At 37.4% G+C, this 5,940-nt stretch overlaps 1 long non-coding RNA gene across 3 annotated transcripts; it reads right to left on the bottom strand.

Moving 5' to 3' along the window:
- Positions 1–594: 594 nt before the first annotated feature.
- Positions 595–5,357, bottom strand: LOC124699143. Of its 3 annotated transcripts, XR_007001289.1 has the most exons (7): positions 5,242–5,346; positions 5,065–5,165; positions 4,479–4,541; positions 3,770–4,254; positions 3,221–3,295; positions 2,533–2,631; positions 595–1,310 (listed from the first exon to the last, which is right to left on the bottom strand). It is a non-coding gene; the product is annotated as an uncharacterized LOC124699143 (long non-coding RNA). The 3 variants fall into 3 exon arrangements; XR_007001288.1 differs by lacking the exon at positions 3,221–3,295 and having other exon boundaries at positions 5,065–5,162; positions 5,242–5,357; XR_007001287.1 differs by lacking the exon at positions 3,221–3,295.
- Positions 5,358–5,940: the final 583 nt, after the last annotated feature.

Below are 5,940 nucleotides of genomic sequence, written 5' to 3'. Positions count from 1 at the left end.
CTATGCATGTCCGTCTTGTCCGAAGCAAGAGAGATCTACCACCTTCATGGTTGGAGCATGCATATTGTTAGAGAAGAACTTTGGGCCGCTAACTAAAGCCATGATTCATGGTGGAAGTTTCAGTTTGGACATATATCCTCAATCTCATATGAGAATAATAATTGTTGCCACATGCTTATGCATTAAAGAGGAGTCCATTATCTGTTGTCCATGTTGTCCCGGTATGGATGTCTAAGTTGAGAATAATCAAAAGCGAGAAATCCAAAATGCGAGCTTTCTCCTTAGACCTTTGTACAGGCGGCATGGAGGTACCCCATTGTGACACTTGGTCAAAACATGTGCATTGCAAAGATCCGGTAGTCCAAGTTAATTAGGACAAGGTGCGGGCACTATTAGTACTAGATTTAGATGTGCGCCTTGGCGCACGATCCCGTAGAAATCGTGCTGATGCAGACTTTGTATAAATAAAGACGATAAAAACCATAATACATTAATTAAAATTACTGATGATGTCCTGAATGTCAATAAGAACGTAATTGCATATGTAATAACTATATTTATAATGCAACTCAATGAAAGGCACACAACATTCCATTCCATCTGAAGCTACTAAATTAATTATAATCTGAGACAACATTCCATCTGAAGCTACTCAGTAGCTTTTCAATAAGATACATAATGTGCCTCAGATTCTCTCAAAACAAATTCCTTGGTGTAAGCAGTAAATAACAAAACCACAAGCGCACACAGATAACGGTTTTGAATTTTCTCAATCTCACTATCAGAGGTGCAAGAACTGAATAATGCCAAGAACTGAATAATGCCCAGTCACTACTCGGCGCACACAGATAACGGTTTTCAATTTTCTCAATCTCACTATCAGAGGTGCAAGAACTGAATAATGCTAAGAACTGAATAATGCCCAGTCACTACTCTTGCGCATCTCCTTCTAGCAACAGGCTCACAAAGCTGAACTCAAGTTTTCATGTACTGAACCAGAAAAAGGCAAGACTGTGCTAAATATGCACTTCCCCTTCCACTTCCAAGTACACCATCTCTGCAGCAACCCATGCTTTAGAGAAGGAAGAAACGGGTGCTAAAATTACTTCATCGAAGCTGAGGTTTAGGACAAGCTTGTCAACAAAAGTAATTAACCACCGATGTTTCAGGTTCTGCATCAAGAGAATTAACCATGTTATGTGCTTTTTTGCACAACAGTTCAATGGCTAATTCTTTGCGAACTTTGCGCAATTCTTCTGTATCACAGCCCAAGCTCATGGGGTGTAGCTATGACATGTCAAGCAAAAATCCTACAGTGAAGAAAAAGGTTGCACGTGACATAATTTAACATAGATAAATATGTCAGCATGAACACTTAATAACAGAGAAACGGTGGCATCAATGATCCATAGAGAGTACATGCTCTTAGCAAAGATACATGCATTGGATTTATGTCTGATCTAAATCAAAGATCCAAGTAGAACACGTCTTTTTAGTAAAGAGAGCAACATTAGAACTATATAGATTCTCATAATTAATCATCACTGAGAAATAATTATAAAGGATACAATACAATGCAACAACCGTGTAAATAGTTTTTCCTATTAGTAATCAATAACTATCCTAAATCAGAATCTCTGCAACCTAGAGCTAACATTTTTATGATGGCTTGTCACTGACTTTTATGACATCCTATTTTCTTTTAATAAAAATAGCAAGAAAGGACTTGATTCAATCAAAGCTAATAAGACAACTACCTCTCCACAGCTTTCACTTACAAAATTTGACGACCGGTGCATTTCTTTTCCATATTCGATTTGTCGAATTGGGTTTCTGATCTAGCCACTAAAGGTTACTTTATTGTATGGGCACTGCAGATCCCGAGAACCTGTATCTTGATGGTAGGTTGGTGCCATACTATCTTTAGGCAAAACATACTTGGATAGGTGTGCTGATTACCGATCAACTTGGCTCCATTATCTATCTTATGTAGCTATAGTAATGGATGTCTATATTTGTGTCAGTGTCACTTAGGGATTTTTTTCATTACAGCGTATACCATTGAGCTCCTTCGAGGATAGGCGATGAAACAAGTAAACAAAAAATCGAACAGGGTTTTATAAACCTACATTAAATCATACAGGGCTCTAATAAACTATAAATTCAATATATATGCACAGTTAAAAAACACATACGTACTACTAAAAGTTTCCATAGCTGCAACACTCCAGACTATAAATATAGGCAACAAACTATTTCATGGTTAAGGAAGGATAATCAAAAATATATCAGAACTGAAATGAAAAAGGGAACCACAAATACGGACCATCGCACTTGAAACATGCTAGGACCAAACCGCAACCAAGCAGCAGATCGCGGCCAATGACAAAGGTATATTAGTGCCACTTCTCAGTTGCCACCAAAGTTGTATACATAATTTTATGTAAAAAAATGGTTTCTAGCACACACTGAAAGCTCTTTAGTAACTAAACTAAATGAACATATACATTGCCAAATAACTCTATAAGATACCTGGTAAGGCAAAAGATCTGGTCCTCCCCTATCAATGGAAAGAATCACCGATGGTGGCGTATTTCCAAGACACCAAGCGTGTCCTGAAGATTCTGCCTCCTGTAAATATAGGACATAAATGTGATATCCTAAGAATCTGCACTCTTACCCAAGAAATTATTAAAAAACAAAGTGACATTATTATATGTTGATGCACATAATATCACCTTTGGAATCTTCAAGTCATGACTTAGCTCATAAAGATTAAAGAGATAGACTATTGCCATGAGGTGCTGAATAAAGTGCGCAACCCAAAATAAAAACTTCAATGTTTTGTACATGAATCAAGTAGTTTAAAATGCAATACAGGCACTTCAGTTTATAGGATGCGATAAATGGAGATAATGTAGATGCAGTCTGAGTACTCAAGAATACAAGTCACACAGTGAGTTGCTACTCTGCAATCAAATCATTTTTCTAGAGAAAGAAAAGGCCATTTATATGTGAAAGAATTATATTGGCAGAGTAGATGATAGAATGTTGTTCCAGGAAAAATCAAATAGCTCATTGTGAAACATTTTTAAAGCCAACACAATCAGCTTGACATGCATGTTGTCACATCAAGAAAAAAAAATGCAGTTTCGACAATACTAAATCTGTGTTTTATCTAATCACTAAAGTTTATAATTATTAGTAACTGGCATCTCACATTTGATAAAATTTAGTGGATCAACCGTGGCTGGGAGCAGCTTGTTTGAGCCAAAATATAAAAAAGTAGCCTGCCCTGAGCAGCAAAAAAGGAATATATAAGCATAAGATTATGTTGCAATATACTTTTAGTGGATATAGCTCGACAATTTTCACTCCAACATAGAAGATCTTAGTTACTTGCTAGAAGGCTACTCCACTCGTGAAGGCAGCGAAAAGGTGAATCTTTGTACGTGTGAATCGAAACACTTTTGAAATCATACTTACATTTTAGCATTGTCAGCTACTACTAATAAATTTTGAAATGTCATAATGTTCAATCATAATTGCTACAGGTCTGCATCTGCAAATTTCTAATAAATTCAATGCCAGGGAAGCCAGTTATAAAATTTGAGAAAAAAAGCACAGCATGCAAAATTCAAAAATGCAATTGTAGAACAATCTGATGGATCGAAACAAAATTGTCGTTTTTAAAACTGTACCAAATCGTTTACTCAAGCTTTACTGTGCTTAATGTTATGGCTGACACACAATGATGGACAGGAAATACCTTATAAGCAAATGAGCGGGTGATACACCTTGGCTCGATATCCTCATCTTTTTCTGAGGCAACATCAGTCTAAACTCCACATGTGATTAGGTAAAGGATAAATTTTCTATATAGGATCAATGGTACCCTGCCATATAAAAGGTGTGATAAAGCCTGATACAACTTGATTAGATCTACTCATGCAAATTGAGAAATTTGTGTGTGACAAATATGAGGATGGAAACATAACTTCACATCCTCAGAAATGCTGAAAAAGGGCTTTGCACAAATGTGACAAAAGATATTTTTCTTCAGACCAAACCAATGAACTTGCTTCAGAAACCATGTATAATCACATGCAGAGACACTATATTTGGCCAACCAGAATCTAACCTCCTCGCCCCCCCTGTAGGTGTCCTCATTGTTTGCGACTAACATCAATTTCTTGGCATTTCCACCTCTTGACCTACCATCTAGGACCAGGCAGCCTAACCAGCAAATAGCAACTGAAAATAGCCGAAATAAATCGAGTCAGACTTCATTCTCTCGCATAGGCAATATTTTTTAAAGCATATGCACTTCTAAGTGTCGCATATAAATAAAGGCAAAGAATGCAAATCTGAAAAGGATAAATCAACTCTTATGTAAACATTTGACAAATAGTCAGTGAGCTTATGCTGCTATGCATTTGATATAGCTGAAAAGTACCAGATGCATCTTAATAAGTTACCTAGAGATAATTTGTTGGCATCCTAAAGGACTCCTGCCCTTGCTGTTGATCAACACAAGAACCCTGCTCTTGATCAATAAAAAAGAAACTGAAATTATCTAGTACTTCTCAAATAGTTGAGAGACCTGTACATAATTATTTGATGGGTGTCTCAAACAATCAAGCACATATTATTTTCCTAAAAATTTACTCGTACATATCATTAGTGGTAGCTTACACATGAAAGTCTAATATCAAACGTGTAAGTTGCACAAATGGGAGTCATCGCTATTGTAGCTAAATTCAACAAAATTAATCTTCACTTGTGGTCTGCTGAAACCACCACACGCGAGACCCATATACAGTTCAACAATTTGGATCTACTTAAATTAAGTAAATAACAATGAATCTGTTACAAATATCCCACATGTATCAAGCTGGCCTGAACCAACCTTGAAGACCTTGTTGCCTTACACGTGCATACTTTGAGCACGTGATGGATGTCAAGCCCATATGGTTACCAGAGATGACCTTCTCCAGTTCTTTGTTGTTGGCGGTCACAGTTCACGACAATATACAGAATGTGAAAAATACACAAAAGGCTCACCAGTGCGACGGTTGCGGGAGGTGACACCGACTTCTCCCTCACGCTCTCCCCGCTCGTCCGACAGCTGGCTCGACGCCGTGGTGCGGTAGGCCTTGCTCCTACTTTCGAGCGCCGCAAAGGAGGAATCAAGGAGCTATCCCGAAATTCCCAATAGGAAGACGAAGGTAAGAAATTCACCTTGAAACCTTGGACGGCGCAAGCCAATTATGAAATTGCTTGAGCACTGTGTAGAACCAGCTATAACAATGTTGTGCCATGACCCGTGCTCAACAAAGGAGAAATCTGGAACAACCCTAAAAATAGAGGATGCCCGAAAATACCATATGAAAGCCATCACATACATTTTATGATCAGCAGGATGAGACGAAGAATATAAAAATTAATAAAGCCAAACAAAAACCAGAGGTGTAACTATGGAATAATGCCACAGACACCATCATAAAAAGCAGGAATAATTAGATAAATATCTCTATATGTTTGCAAGGGAAAAATCACATAAATGTCCATTCATTCAAAGATAGTTTCAATACTACTATTGCAAGAACTATCCAAACTGGGACTGTCATGTACCTTGTTAGATTACTGGGACTGCATTAGAATTGTTGTTGTATACTATAGAATTAGAGAGAGCAATTAGCTCTTTTTAAAATGGTCCTATCCAAACTCCGGGGCATATGAGATTTGGTTCCAATCACAAGCAACCTGCTAGATAGAGCTAGATAGAAAGCTTGTAGGTATAAGCAAATGATGATGCCAATTCACATGGTACCTTTTGTAGACAAACAACATAGCGTAATAAGAGGAACTATCTATCTTTGCAAGGAAATAATTTACATTCCCAGACTTTAAACATAGTGCCTCTCTATAACATGGATG

The sequence above is a fragment of the Lolium rigidum genome, chromosome 3 (assembly GCF_022539505.1).
Source record: "Lolium rigidum isolate FL_2022 chromosome 3, APGP_CSIRO_Lrig_0.1, whole genome shotgun sequence".
Lineage (NCBI taxonomy): Eukaryota > Viridiplantae > Streptophyta > Magnoliopsida > Poales > Poaceae > Lolium > Lolium rigidum.
The sequence above is the reverse complement of the archived record's forward strand: the minus strand, read 5'-3'. Positions and strand labels throughout refer to the sequence as shown.